Below are 17,816 nucleotides of genomic sequence, written 5' to 3'. Positions count from 1 at the left end.
ATGAAACCAAGATTGAACTCTTTGGACTGAATGCCAAGAGTCACATCTGGAGGAAACCAGGCACCATCCCTACAGTGAAGCATGGTGGTGGCAGCATCATGCTGTGGGGATGTTTTTCAGTGGCAGGGAATGGGACACTAGTCAGGATCGAGGGAAAGATGAACAGAGCAAAGTACAGAGAGATCCTTGATGAAAACCTGCTCCAGAGTGCTCAAGACCTCAGACTGAGGTGAAGGTTCACCTTCCAAGAGGATGACCCTCAGCACACAGCCAAGACGATGCAGGAGTGAGTGGCTTCGGGACAAGTCTCTGAATTCCTTGAGTGGCCCAGCCAGAGCACAGACCTGAACCCGATCTAACCTGTTTTTGCTTTGCATTATGGCGTATTGTGTGTAGATTGATGAGGGATAAAAAAACAAAAAAATGTGTTTAGATTGATGAGGGATTTTTTTTTAAGTACTTTCCGAATGTACTGTAAATTGGAGAAGAAAACACTTCAAGAACCCCATCACAAACTTGTGTCTCAAACAGATTGCTTAAGAAATGCTGGCTATTTCCTCATAGAGGATGATGTCATCCTCCTGGGTAGGATGAGCTGGCCAACCAGTGGTCTGCTCACATCAATATTTTAATGACTGCTATATGCCCAAACCATTCTGTTGTTTGGGTACGTCCACACCATTCCAACACAAAAAAGCTGCTATTTAACATACTTAATAACAAAAAATGGTAAGGAAAACTATTTGACTCATATCGTAATTATTTATAGGTCATATTTCATAGAAATCTGGAAACACTGGACAGTTACTTTAAAGGTCGACTTTAGGCCAAATGCTTAAATAACAGCTTTAAACTATATAACTGATCAATGCACCACCATATATATATGGTAATTTAATGTTTAAGAACAAAAACATTTGATGAATAAGATATTTGGCTACAGAAGTGCCATTTCTTATTGATCTCTACAGCTTCCGTCCAAAAACAAATCCTGTGAAATGTATTTATTTCACCTATATTTAACCAGGTAGGCAAGTTCAGAACAAGTTCTCATTTACAATTGCGACCTGGCCAAGATAAAGCAAAGCAGTTCGACACATACAACGACACAGAGTTACACATGGAGTAAAACAAACATACAGTCAATAATACAGTAGAAACAAGACTATATACGATGTGAGCAAATGAGGTGAGATAAGGGAGGTAAAGGAAAAAAATGCCATGGTGGCAAAGTAAATACAATATAGCAAGTAAAACACTGGAATGGTAGATTTGCAGTGGAAGAATGTGCAAAGTAGAAATAAAAATAATGGGGTGCAAAGGAGCAAAATAAATAAATAAAATAAAATAAATACAGTAGGGAAAGAGGTAGTTGTTTGGGCTAAATTATAGGTGGGCTATGTACAGGTGCAGTAATCTGTGAGCTGCTCTGACAGCTGGTGCTCAAAGCTAGTGAGGGAGATAAGTGTTTCCAGTTTCAGAGATTTTTGTAGTTCGTTCCAGTCGTTGGCAGCAGAGAACTGGAAGGAGAGGCGGCCAAAGAAAGAATTGGTTTTGGGGGTGACCAGAGAGATATACCTGCTGGAGCGCGTGCTACAGGTGGGTGATGCTATGGTGACCAGCGAGCTGAGATAAGGGGGGACTTTACCTAGCAGGGTCTTGTAGATGACATGGAGCCAGTGGGTTTGGCGCCGAGTATGAAGCGAGGGCCAGCCAACGAGAGCGTACAGGTCGCAATAGTGGGTAGTATATGGGGCTTTGGTGACAAAACGGATGGCACTGTGATAGACTGCATCCAATTTGTTGAGTAGGGTATTGGAGGCTATTTTGTAAATGACATCGCCGAAGTCGAGGAATGGTAGGATGGTCAGTTTTACAAGGGTATGTTTGGCAGCATGAGTGAAGGATGCTTTGTTGCGAAATAGGAAGCCAATTCTAGATTTAACTTTGGATTGGAGATGCTTGATGTGGGTCTGGAAGGAGAGTTTACAGTCTAACCAGACACCTAGGTATTTGTAGTTGTCCACGTATTCTAAGTCAGGGCCAAGTCTGCCGATGAGTCGAAAGCCTTGGCCAGATCAATGAATATGGCTGCACAGTAATGTTTCTTATAGATGGCGGTTAAGATATTGTTTAGGACCTTGAGCGTGGCTGAGGTGCACCAGCTCTGAAACCAGATTGCATAGCAAAGAGGGTATGGTGAGATTCGAAATGGTTGGTAATCTGTTTGTTGACTTGGCTTTCGAAGACCTAAGAAAGGCAGGGTAGGATAGATATAGGTCTGTAGCAGTTTGGGTCAAGAGTGTCCCCCCTTTGAAGAGGGGGATGACCGCAGCTGCTTTCCAATCGTTGGGAACCTCAGACGACACGAAAGAGAGGTTGAACAGGCTAGTAATAGATGTGGCAACAATTTCGGCAGATAATTTTTAGAAAGAAAGGGTCCAGATTGTCTAGCCCGGCAGATTTGTAAGGGTCCAGATTTTGCTGCTCTTTCAGAACATCAGCTGACTGGATTTGGGAGAAGGAGAAATGGGGAAGGCTTGTGCGAGTTGCTGTGGGGGTGCAGTGCTGTTGACCGAGGTAGGGGTAGCCAGGTGGAAAGCATGGCCAGCCGTAGAAAAATGCTTATTGAACTTCTCAATTATAGTGGATTTATCAGTGGTGACAGAACACCATAGGATGTTTTTGTGTTGGTTAAGGGCAGTCAGGTCTGGGGAGAACCACAGGATTTTTGCTCATGGATTTCACACTCTACAGTAGCAGGGTGAACTCTAGCGGTCTAGTTCAGTTTACTGAGTCCCACAGTTAGAATATGATCAATAGGGATACTGAATTGCCCAATTATCAATCCAATTAAACAGTGGCATATCTGGACTTATAATCAATCACTAAATCTAACCTCCAATAACAGACAACTGGCTAACATGGTTCAAAGATAAACAGACTGAAGTCCTGCAATTCATCCACCTCACTGATATTATGAGAACAAGTTGATGTTATAGACAGATCAAATAATGTGACCACTGATGCCGACCTTCAATGTCCCTGATCCTATAATCATACCATCATATCATTATTTCATCCAATCCTGTCATGTAACGGTCATATCATATCAATGGGTTGCATTGTTTTGTGCTCGTCCTCAGAATCAGCCATCGGTGGTGTTTGACGCTGGCGTCGCCCCAGTGATGCGCCAACTGCAGCTTGCCAGCTGAGCCACATCAAAGCCAAACACACCATTGGTGTTGTCACTGGTTCACATTCAAACCCACACGTCATAGATGGACCACATTCCCCTTTTTTTATTCCTTTTTATTTCCAGTGACGTTGCACATTTGGATATTCCCTCTCCACTCGCTAGCAATCTATTATTCTGACGTGACAAAACACCCATTCCAAATTCAGCCTATTTGTTGATCTACTAGAAGTCTTTGGAAGGACATGCAAATGCTGAATATGTCATGAACAGCTGCAACGTTGCATAATCAGGTAACCGATAATAGTGTTTGATAATACATTAACAAAAATAACGTCCTATAATATTCTTTGTCACTTTGCTGCACGTTTCACAGTCCTTCACTATCTGTCATTCAATCACCTCAAATCTAAAGGAGGCCGTTGCATTGAATATTGTGGCCATATCTGACAGAAAATAAAATATCAGCCTACATTATTTTGTTTAAATTGCATTATTACCCCCCTAATATTTTGCAGCCGAATCCTCTTCCAGTTCAACCGCGCGCCGCTCTTAAAACACAGGTGCTGTGACGGTCTCTGCAAGCCCCACTCCCCTCCTCTCCACAACATCCCGGATGTAAGCCTGCACACTCTCTCTCACACACACACACACACACACACACACACACACACAGCGGTCGCTCCACACAGGACTGTACCGCGCAGCTCAGTAGCACCACGGAGCGACATTAACATGGCGCTGGCAGCCACATAACGGTACCCACCATAATAATCATAATACCTAGACCAAATACAGCGGCGGGACATGTGAGGGCGACAGCCTCAAGACAGCAGGTAGGTGCAATTCTAGTAATCGATAAACGCTCTGCGATGTGCCATTTTGTGAAATATGGTCGCTTCTTGCAGAACACCTCTCTCCCATTCATTAGCCTAGGCTTATAGTCCTACAGTTAAACACCACTGGCACTGACAGCGGTTTGTTCTTCTCCACAAGACTGTCGGGAATAGCCTAAACAGATAAATATGTAGTTGGGAATGAGCGTATGTTATCATGGCTACAGGCTGCAGGATAGACTACGTGCAACGACCACTGTCCTTGGTGTTGAAACCGAAATGCTGTCTGCATTTTGTAAATAGATGATAGTCAGTGAAGCAATCAATCAATGGAGTCTTAAGAAAACCGATGCTGGTTTGTTTTTAGGGGGTAATATTCATCAGCAGGGTTTGACATTATCCTTGGTTACAATAAGGATGTTCACCAATAGATGAGAGTTCAGTAGACTAGTACAGTAGGCCAGTACAGTAGGCCAGTACAGTAGGCTAGTACAGTAGGCCAGTACAGTAAGCTAGTACAGTAGACTAGTACAGTAGGCCAGTACAGTAGGCCAGTACATGAGGCTAGTACAGTAGGCCAGTACAGTAGGCTAGTACAGTAGACTAGTACAGTAGGCCGGTACAGTAGGCAAGTATAGTAGACTAGTACAGGGGACCAGTACAATGGACCAGTACAGTAGGCTAGTACAGTAGGTCAGTACAGTAGGCTGGTACAGTAGGCCAGTACAGTAGGCTAGTACAGTAGGCCAGTACAGTAGACTAGTACAGTAGGCCAGTACAGCAGTCTAGTACAGTAGGTTAGTACAGTAGGGTAGTACAGTAGGTTAGTACAGTAGGCCAGTACAGGGGACCAGTACAATGGACCAGTACAGTAGGCTAGTACAGTAGGCTAGTACAGTAGGCTAGTACAGTAGGCCAGTACAGCAGTCTAGTTCAGTAGACTAGTACAGTAGGTTAATACAGTAGGCCAGTACAGTAGGCTAGTACAGTAGGCTAGAGCAGGTTACTACAGTAAACTGGTACAGTAGGCCAGTACAGTAGGCTAGTACAGTAGGCTAGAGCAGGCGGTTTGGTTGAACAAATGGTGAGTTTTAAAGTTCAATGCATCTCCAGGATTATAAGGTGTGTAGAGGAAAATTAAAAGTGGTATGCTGCTGGGGTCTAACTCTGAGCCAAATCCTGCTACAAGGAACTGGATATACAAAGGAACAGAATGTAGCCTAGTCCTCCGGAGTGTCATTGACACATTAGTGCTGTTGCAAATCAATGACTGGTTGGGGAAAAAAACAGTAATAATAATAATAATACAATTGCATCATTTTGCTCTTTTTCTATATTTGGCCTCTACATGTTTAGTGTGAGGATATCTCTGAGTTACTGCAGCTATTCTGTTGTGACTGTTTTCAACGGAGGTCCTGTGTCTCATCCTCAGCAGAAAGCCTTGATTCAGTAACACTCCTACCACAGTGGCACCATTCCTACTCCTTGTCCTCGTCCCTCTCCCAGTCCCTGTCCCCGTCTGTCCCCAACTGTGCCCAACCCTCAGACAAGGCTAGGCCTTTTGCGGCTCAAGGCAACACACACACGCACATACAGTCGCCGGTTATCCAGTTGGTAATGTATTCAGCAGCGAGAACAACAGCTTTACATAATGATCGAAGCTTGAGGAGGCTCTGCGTACAGTAGGCCTAATAATAACCTTTCAAGTTATAAGAACATACATTCCACTAATATTAGACTCCAATGCTAGAATAGAGTGGGTCTAGACATAGAAATATAATGCATTCATTCTATAGTATAGGCCTGTTTATGTTTGTCTTGCAGTAGCAGTATATGGGCTTGGAGAGTGAATGACATTGGTAAGGAATGACACAGTATTTGCTATATTTGTCCATATGGCTATACTATACACTCTTAGAAAAAAGGGTTCTTCAAAGGGTTCTCCTATGGGGACAGCCGTTGCATTGAATATTGTGGCCATATCTGACAGAAAATAAAATATCAGCCTACATTATTTTGTTTAAATTGCATTATTACCCCCCTAATATTTTGCAGCCGAATCCTCTTCCAGTTCAACCGCGCGCCGCTCTTAAAACACAGGTGCTGTGACGGTCTCTGCAAGCCCCACTCCCCTCCTCTCCACAACATCCCGGATGTAAGCCTGCACACTCTCTCTCACACACACACACACACACACACACACACACACACACACACAGCGGTCGCTCCACACAGGACTGTACCGCGCAGCTCAGTAGCACCACGGAGCGACATTAACATGGCGCTGGCAGCCACATAACGGTACCCACCATAATAATCATAATACCTAGACCAAATACAGCGGCGGGACATGTGAGGGCGACAGCCTCAAGACAGCAGGTAGGTGCAATTCTAGTAATCGATAAACGCTCTGCGATGTGCCATTTTGTGAAATATGGTCGCTTCTTGCAGAACACCTCTCTCCCATTCATTAGCCTAGGCTTATAGTCCTACAGTTAAACACCACTGGCACTGACAGCGGTTTGTTCTTCTCCACAAGACTGTCGGGAATAGCCTAAACAGATAAATATGTAGTTGGGAATGAGCGTATGTTATCATGGCTACAGGCTGCAGGATAGACTACGTGCAACGACCACTGTCCTTGGTGTTGAAACCGAAATGCTGTCTGCATTTTGTAAATAGATGATAGTCAGTGAAGCAATCAATCAATGGAGTCTTAAGAAAACCGATGCTGGTTTGTTTTTAGGGGGTAATATTCATCAGCAGGGTTTGACATTATCCTTGGTTACAATAAGGATGTTCACCAATAGATGAGAGTTCAGTAGACTAGTACAGTAGGCCAGTACAGTAGGCCAGTACAGTAGGCTAGTACAGTAGGCCAGTACAGTAAGCTAGTACAGTAGACTAGTACAGTAGGCCAGTACAGTAGGCCAGTACATGAGGCTAGTACAGTAGGCCAGTACAGTAGGCTAGTACAGTAGACTAGTACAGTAGGCCGGTACAGTAGGCAAGTATAGTAGACTAGTACAGGGGACCAGTACAATGGACCAGTACAGTAGGCTAGTACAGTAGGTCAGTACAGTAGGCTGGTACAGTAGGCCAGTACAGTAGGCTAGTACAGTAGGCCAGTACAGTAGACTAGTACAGTAGGCCAGTACAGCAGTCTAGTACAGTAGGTTAGTACAGTAGGGTAGTACAGTAGGTTAGTACAGTAGGCCAGTACAGGGGACCAGTACAATGGACCAGTACAGTAGGCTAGTACAGTAGGCTAGTACAGTAGGCTAGTACAGTAGGCCAGTACAGCAGTCTAGTTCAGTAGACTAGTACAGTAGGTTAATACAGTAGGCCAGTACAGTAGGCTAGTACAGTAGGCTAGAGCAGGTTACTACAGTAAACTGGTACAGTAGGCCAGTACAGTAGGCTAGTACAGTAGGCTAGAGCAGGCGGTTTGGTTGAACAAATGGTGAGTTTTAAAGTTCAATGCATCTCCAGGATTATAAGGTGTGTAGAGGAAAATTAAAAGTGGTATGCTGCTGGGGTCTAACTCTGAGCCAAATCCTGCTACAAGGAACTGGATATACAAAGGAACAGAATGTAGCCTAGTCCTCCGGAGTGTCATTGACACATTAGTGCTGTTGCAAATCAATGACTGGTTGGGGAAAAAAACAGTAATAATAATAATAATACAATTGCATCATTTTGCTCTTTTTCTATATTTGGCCTCTACATGTTTAGTGTGAGGATATCTCTGAGTTACTGCAGCTATTCTGTTGTGACTGTTTTCAACGGAGGTCCTGTGTCTCATCCTCAGCAGAAAGCCTTGATTCAGTAACACTCCTACCACAGTGGCACCATTCCTACTCCTTGTCCTCGTCCCTCTCCCAGTCCCTGTCCCCGTCTGTCCCCAACTGTGCCCAACCCTCAGACAAGGCTAGGCCTTTTGCGGCTCAAGGCAACACACACACGCACATACAGTCGCCGGTTATCCAGTTGGTAATGTATTCAGCAGCGAGAACAACAGCTTTACATAATGATCGAAGCTTGAGGAGGCTCTGCGTACAGTAGGCCTAATAATAACCTTTCAAGTTATAAGAACATACATTCCACTAATATTAGACTCCAATGCTAGAATAGAGTGGGTCTAGACATAGAAATATAATGCATTCATTCTATAGTATAGGCCTGTTTATGTTTGTCTTGCAGTAGCAGTATATGGGCTTGGAGAGTGAATGACATTGGTAAGGAATGACACAGTATTTGCTATATTTGTCCATATGGCTATACTATACACTCTTAGAAAAAAGGGTTCTTCAAAGGGTTCTCCTATGGGGACAGCCGAAGAACCCTTTCAGGTTCTAGATAGCACCTTTTTTTCTAAGACTGTACTAGTCCATCATATTGTATTTATGCATGCCTTTAGGATGTGCCTCTGATATACTCATGGACTTCGCATTAGGATAGACCCCTAGACTAGACACGTCTTTCACCCTGACTTTGTATGTCTATAACATCTCTCTCACTGACACTGTTGATACAGTAGAATGGGAGACTACAGTGTTTTTTCATACAGGTATGTAGTAATCGAGGGACAATTTAGTTGACAGTTAAATATGCGTGTGTGTAAGCCCCTCTAAGACTCAGTGGAGGTTTGAACCCAGTGGGTCTGGGAGACTTACAGAGATGGATTCTGATGATGGAAGGAATGACTGGAGGATAATGTAAATGAACTAGACACAGATAGAGAGGAGAGGAGGAGGAGGAGGAGGAGGAGGAAGAGGAGGAGCAGGAGAGATGAAGAGGAAAGATGAGAGAATGATCAGTTGGAATAGGATGATGAAGAAGAGGAAAGAGTGGAAGAGGAGAGGAGGAGGAAGAGGAGAGGAGGTGGAAGAGGAGAGGAGGAGGACAATGGCGCGGAGTTGGAAGAAGAGGATGAAGAAGAGGAAAGCGTGAAGAGGATGGAGAGGATATAGTCAGAGAGAGAGAGAGAGAAAAAGAAAGAAAGAAAGAGAGAGAGAGGAAAGAGTGAATACCAAAGACAAGAGTAGCACAGAGTAGAGAGGAGGATGACTAAATCATGAAAAGATGATCATAGAGAGAGTTGTCTAAAGAGGATAGAGAGAGAGAGAGAGAGAGAGGTCTGAAGAGGAGAACGAGAGAGAGGAGAGAGAGGTGTCTGAAGAGGAGAAAGAGAGAGAGGAGAGAGAGGTGTCTAAAGAGGAGAGAGAGGTGTCTGAAGAGGAGAGAGAGGTGTCTGAAGAGGAGAGAGAGGTGTCTAAAGAGGAGAGAGTTGTCTGAAGAGGAGAAAGAGAGGAGAGGAGAGAGAGGTGTCTGAAGAGGAGAAAGAGAGAGGAGAGAGAGGTGTCTGAAGAGGAGAGAGAGGAGAGAGGAGAGAGAGGTGTCTGAAGAAGAGAAGGAGAGAGAGGAGAGAGAGGTGTCTAAAGAGGAGAGAGAGGTGTCTAAAGAGGAGAGAGAGGTGTCTGAAGATGAGAGAGAGGTGTCTAAAGAAGAAAGAGAGAGAGGAGAGAGAGGTGTCTAAAGAGGAGAGAGAGGTGTCTAAAGAGGAGAGAGAGGTGTCTAAAGAGGAGAGAGAGGTGTCTAAAGAGGAGAGAGTTGTCTGAAGAGGAGAAAGAGAGAGAGGAGAGAGAGGTGTCTAAAGAGGAGAGAGAGGTGTCTAAAGAGGAGAGAGTTGTCTGAAGAGGAGAAAGAGAGAGAGGAGAGAGAGGTGTCTAAAGAGGAGAGAGAGGTGTCTGAAGAGGAGAGAGAGGTGTCTGAAGAGGAGAGAGTTGTCTGAAGAGGAGAAAGAGAGAGCGGAGAGAGAGGTGTCTGAAGAGGAGAAAGAGAGAGAGGAGAGAGAGGTGTCTAAAGAGGAGAGAGAGGAGAGAGGAGAGAGAGGTGTCTGAAGAGGAGAAGGAGAGAGAGGAGAGAGAGGTGTCTAAAGAGAAGAGAGGGGTGTCTAAAGAGGAGAGAGAGGTGTCTGAAGATGAGAAAGAGGTGTCTAAAAAGGAGAGAGAGAGAGAAGAGAGGGGTGTCTAAAGAGGAGAGAGAGAGAGAGAGAGAGAGAGAGAGGTGTCTGAAGAGGAGAAAGAGAGAGAGGAGAGAGAGGTGTCTAAAGAGGAGAGAGAGGTGTCTAAAGAGGAGAGAGAGGTGTCTAAAGAGGAGAGAGAGGTGTCTAAAGAGGAGAGAGAGGTGTCTGAAGAGGAGAGAGAGGTGTCTAAAGAGGAGAGAGGTGTCTAAAGAGGAGAGAGAGGTGTCTGAAGAGGAGAAAGAGAGAGAGGAGAGAGAGGTGTCTGAAGAGGAGAAAGAGAGAGAGGAGAAAGAGAGAGGAGAGAGAGAGGAGAGAGAGGTGTCTGAAGAGGTGAAAGAGAGACAGGAGAAAGAGAGAGGAGAGAGAGAGGAGAGAGAGAGGTGTCTGAAGAGGAGAAAGAGAGAGAGGAGAGAGAGTTGTCTGAAGAGGAGAAAGAGAGTTGTCTGAAGAGGAGAAAGAGAGAGAGGAGAGAGAGGTGTCTGAAGAGGAGAAAGAGAGAGAGGAGAAAGAGAGAGGAGAGAGAGAGGAGAGAGAGGTGTCTGAAGAGGTGAAAGAGAGAGAGGAGAGAGAGGTGTCGGAAGAGGAGAGAGAGAGAGGAGAGAGAGAGGAGAGAGAGGAGAGAGAGAGGTGTCTGAAGAGGAGAAAGAGAGAGAGGAGAGAGAGGTGTCTAAAGAGGAGAGAGAGAGAAGAGAGAGGTGTCTAAAGAGGAGAGAGAGAGAGCGAGAGAGAGAGAGAGGTGTCTGAAGAAGAGAAAGAGAGAGAGGAGAGAGAGGTGTCTAAAGAGGAGAGAGAGGTGTCTAAAGAGGAGAGAGAGGTGTCTAAAGAGGGGGGAGAGGTGTCTGAAGAGGAGAAAGAGAGAGAGGAGAGAGAGTTGTCTGAAGAGGAGAAAGAGAGTTGTCTGAAGAGGAGAAAGAGAGAGAGGAGAGAGAGGTGTCTGAAGAGGAGAAAGTGAGAGAGGAGAGAGAGGTGTCGGAAGAGGAGAGAGAGAGAGGAGAGAGAGAGGAGAGAGAGGAGAGAGAGAGGTGTCTGAAGAGGAGAAAGAGAGAGAGGAGAGAGAGGTGTCTAAAGAGGAGAGAGAGAGAAGAGAGAGGTGTCTAAAGAGGAGAGAGAGAGAGCGAGAGCGAGAGAGAGAGAGAGGTGTCTGAAGAAGAGAAAGAGAGAGAGGAGAGAGAGGTGTCTAAAGAGGAGAGAGAGGTGTCTAAAGAGGAGAGAGAGGTGTCTAAAGAGGGGGGAGAGGTGTCTGAAGAGGAGAGAGAGGTGTCTAAAGAGGAGAGAGAGGTGTCTAAAGAGGAGAAAGAGAGAGAGGAGAGAGAGAGGAGAGAGAGGGTGTCTGAGAGGTGAAAGAGAGAGAGAGGAGAAAGAGAGAGAGGAGAGAGAGAGGAGAGAGAGGTGTCTGAAGAGGAGAAAGAGAGTTGTCTGAAGAGGAGAAAGAGAGTTGTCTGAAGAAGAGAAAGAGAGAGAGGAGAGAGAGGTGTCTGAAGAGGAGAAAGGGAGAGAGGAGAGAGAGGTGTCTAAAGAGGAGAGAGAGAGTTGTCTGAAGAGGAGAAAGAGAGAGAGGAGAGAGAGAGGAGAGAGAGGGTCTGAAGAGGTGAAAGAGAGAGAGGAGAAAGAGAGAGAGGACAGAGAGAGGAGAGAGAGAGGAGAGAGAGGTGTCTGAAGAGGAGAAAGAGAGTTGTCTGAAGAGGAGAAAGAGAGTTGTCTGAAGAGGAGAAGAGAGAGGAGAGAGAGTGTCTGAAGAGGAGAAAGGGAGAGAGGAGAGAGAGGTGTCTAAAGAGGAGAGAGAGAGTTGTCTGAAGAGGAGAAAGAGAGAGAGAGAGGAGAGAGAGAGGAGAGAGAGGAGAGAGAGAGGTGTCTAAAGAGGAGAAAGAGAGAGAGGAGAGAAAGGTGTCTGAAGAGGAGAAAGAGAGAGAGGAGAGAGAGGTGTCTAAAGAGGAGAAAGAGAGAGAGGAGAAAGAGAGAGAGAGGAGATAGAGAGGAGAGAGAGGTGTCTGAAGAGGTGAAAGAGAGAGAAGAGAGAGAGGAGAGAGAGAGGAGAGAGAGATGTCTGAAGAGGAGAAAGAGAGAGAGGAGAGAGAGTTGTCTGAAGAGGAGAAAGAGAGTTGTCTGAAGAGGAGAAAGAGAGTTGTCTGAAGAGGAGAAAGAGAGAGAGGAGAAAGAGGTGTCTGAAGAGGAGAAAGGGAGAGAGGAGAGAGAGGTGTCTAAAGAGGAGAGAGAGTTGTCTGAAGAGGAGAAAGAGAGAGAGGAGAGGTGTCTAAAGAGGAGAGAGAGAGAGGAGAGAGAGGAGAGAAAGGAGAGAGAGAGGTGTCTAAAGAGGAGAGGGAGAGAGAGGAGAGAGAGAGGTGTCTAAAGAGGAGAGGGAGAGAGAGGAGAGAGATGTGTCTAAAGAGGAGAAAGAGAGAGAGGAGAGAGATATCTAAAGAGGAGAACGAGAGAGAGGAGAGAGGTGTCTAAAGAGGAGAGAGAGAGAGGAGAGAGAGGTGTCTAAAGAGGAGAAAGGGAGGAGAGAGAGGAGAGAGGTGTCTGAAGAGGAGAGAGAGAGGAGAGAGAGGAGAGAGGTGTCTGAAGAGGAGAGAGAGGTGTCTGAAGAGGAGAGAGAGGTGTCTGAAGTGGAGAGAGAGGTGTCTAAAGAGGAGAAAGAGAGGAGAGAGAGGAGAGAGGTGTCTGAAGAGGAGAGAGAGGTGTCTGAAGTGGAGAGAGAGGTGTCTGAAGTGGAGAGAGAGTGTCTAAAGAGGAGAAAGAGAGGAGAGAGAGGAGAGAGGTGTCTAAAGAGGAGAAAGAGAGGAGAGAGAGGAGAGAGGTGTCTGAAGAGGGGGGAGAGAGAGGTGTCTGAAGAAAAGAGAGAGGAGAGAGAGAGGTGTCTAGAGAGGAGAGAAAAGAGAGAGAGAGAGAGGAGAGCGAAAGGGAGGAGAGAGAGAGGGGAGAGAAGAGAGAGAGGAGAGAGAGAGGAGAGAGTGAGAGGTGTCTAAAGAGGAGAGAGAGGAGAGAGGAGAGAGAGAGGGAGAAAGAGGAGAGAGTGAGAGTTGACTAATGGGGAGAGAGAGGAGAGAGTGAGAGGTGTCTAAAGAGGAGAGAGAGGAGAGAGTGAGAGTTGTCTACAGAGGAAAGAGAGGAAAGAAGAGAGGAGAGAGAGAGAGAGGAGAGAGTGAGAGGTGTCTAATGGGGAGAGAGTAAATACTGTAGAGTTAGACAGACACATTCATCTTCATAGGTTCCAGATACGTCTCAGATAGGTCACACATAGGTCATAGATAGGTCATGGCCATTGTGTTTCTCACTGCTTGTTTAGTAATTAAAATATCTTCCTGTGTGTGATCTGCAGGACTCGCAGTGTATGTGTGTGTGTATGAGTGGGTGTATGAGTGGGTGTTGTGCAGAACTTGATATGTGCGTATGTTCTGCAGGACACACTGTGTGTGTGTGTGTGTGTGTGTGTGTGTGTGTGTGTGTGTGTGTGTGTGTGAGAGAGAGAGAGGGTATTCTGCAGGACTTGATGTGTGTGTGTGTGTGTGTGTGTGTGTGTGTGTGTGTGTGTGTGTGTGAGAGAGAGAGAGAGAGAGAGAGAGAGAGAGAGAGAGGGTGTTCTGCAGGACTTGATGTGTGTGTGTGTGTGTGTGTGTGTGTGTGTGTGTGTGTGTGTGTGTGTGTGTGTGTGTGTGTGTGTGTGTGTGTGTGAGAGAGAGAGGGTATTCTGCAGGACTTGATGTGTGTGTGTGTGTGTGTGTGTGTGTGTGTGTGTGTGTGTGTGTGTGTGTGTGTGTGTGTGTGTGTGTGTGTGTGTGTGAGAGAGAGAGAGAGAGAGAGAGAGAGAGAGAGAGAGAGAGAGAGAGGGTGTTCTGCAGGACTTGATGTGTGTGTGTGTGTGTGTGTGTGTGTGTGTGTGTGTGTGTGTGTGTGTGTGTGTGTGTGTGTGTGTGTGAGAGAGAGAGAGAGAGAGAGAGTGGGTGTTCTGCAGGACTTGATGTGTGTGTGTGTGTGTGTGTGTGTGTGTGTGTGTGTGTGTGTGTGTGTGTGTGTGTGTGTGTGTGTGTGTGTGTGTGTGTGTGTGAGAGAGAGAGAGAGAGAGAGAGAGAGTGGGTGTTCTGCAGGACTTGATGTGTGTGTGTGTGTGTGTGTGTGTGTGTGTGAGAGAGAGAGAGAGAGAGTGGGTGTTCTGCAGGACTCGCTGTGTGTGTGTGTGTATACAACATGACCTGGGGGACTGTAGCATTGCAAATGTCACATGGGGTGGGACCATGTGTGTCCCTCTACCCAGCCAGCCTGAGGACAGCTCCACTCCACACTAACCTATTTATTCCCTCTCCCTTTAGACACTGATTTAAGGTCTGATAGAATTGGGGGAGACTGAGCTGATCCTAGATCTGTGCAGACAGACAATTTATACTTTGATTCAACCCTCTGTGTGACAGAGAAGACCACTCTGTAGCTCCAACAGCCTCATCAGGGGAGATGCATTGGGATCATAGTGCACTGATGAGAGCAAGTGAATGTTGTGTTGTGTGTGTGTGTGTGTGTGTGTGTGTGTGTGTGTGTGTGTGTGTGTGTGTGTGTGTGTGTGTGTGTGTGTGTGTGTGTGTGTGTGTGTGTGTGTGTGACTGCATGCATGCGTGTGTGTATGTATGTGTGTTTGCCGGTCGGCTGGCGTGGGGGGCTTGGCATCAGAGGGCAGTGATGAGAGGGCTAGTGATGAGAGGGCTAGTGTAGCCTACACACCAAGGGAGGCCCTCGGGCTAGACTGCTGCTGCTCTATACTGGCATTACTGCTCTGTCACTCACTCCCTGTCCTAGGGACTTACTGTCACTGAAAGTGTGGGTGTGTGTGTTTGTTTGTTTCTGTCTGTCTGTCTGTCGGTCTGTGAGACAGAGACAGAAAGACAGAGACAGAGAGAGAGAGAGAGAGAGAGAGATAGAGATAGAGAGAGAGAGAGAGAGAGAGAGAGAGAGAGAGAGAGAGAGAGAGAGAGAGTGAGAGAGCGAAAGTGTGTTTGCCTTTGCATGTTTTGTGTGTGTAGTGTTGGCTTATGTGTGTGTGAACCCTACTCAAACCTACCCTACTCAACTCTACCCTACTCAACCCTGCCCTTCTCTACCCTGCCCTGCCCTACTCATTCCTGCCCAACTCATTCCTGCCCTACTCAACCCTGCCCTACTCAACCAGTAACCGGTTCAATAAGGCGTGGGTGAGTAAGTGTGAGCGTAATTCCAGTGTAATCACCATTAAAGCGACAGATGTTTAGAATGGGCAGGTTTAAAAAGTCAATTGGACTGGTTGTTGTCTCACCTCTGCTGCATTTCACAGTAGTTACATATCAAGTCCAGTGAAGCACTTAACTGTCCACTGGCTGGTTTTCCCATCAGGCAGAACACCTTTATATAAGTACACCTGCAGGGAAGCCATTCAGGGATTTAAAAGATACAGGTATGTATTCACAAAGCGTCTCAGAGTGGGAGTGCTGATCTAGGATCAGTTTTGCCATTTTAGATCATAATGAATAAGAGGGGAGCTGAGGCTTTGTAAATATGGGTCCTGGTCTGTGTCCCATTAGTCTGAATGGGACTCTAACGTTTAGGCCTTATCTAAAGTTAAAACAGAGAAGAAACTGCTGGAAGTGGTGTTGGAGGGCCAGTAGGAGACACCCTTTCCTCTGGTCGAAAAAAAAATATCCCAATATCCCAGGTTAGTGATTGGGGACACTGTCCTGTGTAGGTTGCCGTCTTTTGGATGGGACGTTAAATTGGTATACAGACTCTCTGTTGTCACTAAAGATCCCATGGCACTTATCGTAAGAGTAGATGGTGTTAACCCCGGTGTCCTGGCTAAATTCCCATACCATCACAGTCACCTAATCATCCCCAGATTACAATTGTCTCATTCATCCCCCTCCTCTCCCCTGTAACTATTCCCCAGGTCATTGTTGCAAATGAGAATGTGTTCTCAGTCAACTTACCTGTTAAAATAAGGCTGAAAAAATGGAAGGCTATTCTATGTATTTCCCATTTCAGATGATTCTTGAAGTGAACGGTAAGCGTATTCCTCATGTAACATCACATTAGGATCACATAGGCCCTTATACACATCTACATACCAGGAGCTCTGCACATGGCTATTGTATGACATTGCTGTGCATTCCTGCAGTGTAATTAGAGGTTTCTATTGTTCACCTCTGGGAGGCTCTTTCCTCTCCATTCCTCATACCTCAGGCATGCAAATGGTACTATAGACTTCTTAACAAGCTATTACTGCTGCTGCAAACACCATCCTGCATGAATAGCAGTAATATTTAGCATTCCATTATGGAGATATTGATATTCCACAGAACACATACTTCTCCCCTCCCTCTCTCCACCCCGCTGTCCCCCCTCTCTCCCCCCTCTCCCCCCTCTCTCTTTCTCTCCCTCTCCCTCTCCCTCTCTCTCTCTCCATTGATGTTTAATGACTACATAATCACGAAGGGAATTATCAACTAGCCAAGTTTAATACAGTGGGATGTTGTTGTTTAATATCAGTGTTTCCGCTATATGCATTTAGCAGTGGCGCATCGTGGCCGCAAAAGAAACAAAATATATAAAGTATGTAGAAAAGATAATGAAACTATACATTTTTTTATGAGATCATCTTTGAGAACTAACAATCCATAAAAGAAAAACGAGGAAGTCAGGGAGATTCTGAAATGTAAAAAATGGCATTGGGCCCACATTGATTTTGTTATAATGTTTGAGTCACTCAGATAGCATAAGAACAAGGCCTAAGCCATGGGAAAATGCATAGAATTGCAGGGCATTAGCTTTAAAACTTCAGATTCTCTCTCCCCACTGGCAAAATGTGTAGAATTGCAGGGAATTAGCTTTAAAACAGCAACATTTGCAACCCCCCCCCCCCCCTAACTTTAACACCACTGTTGAAAACAGTCCTAGGGGGAACACTGGATATGCACTGTGTGTTGTAGACCATACTAATGGAACAGAAGTTCAGACCATGTTTTGCCAGATCAACCAGGTAGTGCATTGGTAATGCAGGCTATATACTGTCTTACACTCTGTCTCTTGTCGAAGCCTACGTGTTTAACACTGTGTATCCTGTCGGAGCATAGCAGGGTAAAGCTCTGAAGACGGACAGGTGTTTTCATTTATATTGTCTGTAACATAGATTCAGAAGTACCATTTAGAAACTGCATATACTGTACGTTGATGTCTTTAAGTGTCCCGCCCTGACCTGAGATATCTCTGTTTTGTTTATATTTTGTTTAGGTCATGGTGTGACTAGGGTGGGTACGCTAGTTTTGGATTGTCTAGGGGTTTTGTAAATCTAGTTTTTTTTTGTATGTCTAGGGTTCTGTAGGTCTAGGGGTTTTTGTATTCTATGTTGGCCTGATATGGTTCCCAATCAGAGACAGCAGTTTATCATTGTCTCTGATTGGGGATCATATTTAGGTAGCCATTTCCCTTTGGTGTTTTTATTTTTTATTTTTTTATTTCACCTTTATTTAACCAGGTAGGCTAGTTGAGAACACCTTTATTTAACCAGGTAGGCTAGTTGAGAACACCTTTATTTAACCAGGTAGGCTAGTTGAGAACACCTTTATTTAACCAGGTAGGCTAGTTGAGAACACCTTTATTTAACCAGGTAGGCTAGTTGAGAACACCTTTATTTAACCAGGTAGGCTAGTTGAGAACAAGTTCTCATTTGCAACTGCGACCTGGCCAAGATAAAGCATAGCAGTGTGAGCAGACAACAAAGAGTTACACATGGAGTAAAGAA

At 45.5% G+C, this 17,816-nt stretch overlaps 1 protein-coding gene across 1 annotated transcript in view; it reads left to right on the top strand.

Moving 5' to 3' along the window:
- The first annotated feature begins 6,062 nt into the window (after positions 1–6,062).
- Positions 6,063–17,816, top strand: part of LOC109866423 (serine/threonine-protein kinase PAK 5) — a 110,611-nt gene continuing 98,857 nt past the window's right edge. The window contains exon 1 of the mRNA XM_031800722.1: positions 6,063–6,411. The gene's annotated coding sequence lies outside the window, so the exon portion shown is untranslated. The remainder of the gene's footprint in view (positions 6,412–17,816) is intronic.

This window comes from Oncorhynchus kisutch, linkage group LG21, assembly GCF_002021735.2.
Source record: "Oncorhynchus kisutch isolate 150728-3 linkage group LG21, Okis_V2, whole genome shotgun sequence".
NCBI lineage: Eukaryota > Metazoa > Chordata > Actinopteri > Salmoniformes > Salmonidae > Oncorhynchus > Oncorhynchus kisutch.
Note: the sequence above shows the minus strand (reverse complement) of the source record. Positions and strands in the feature narration are given on the sequence as shown.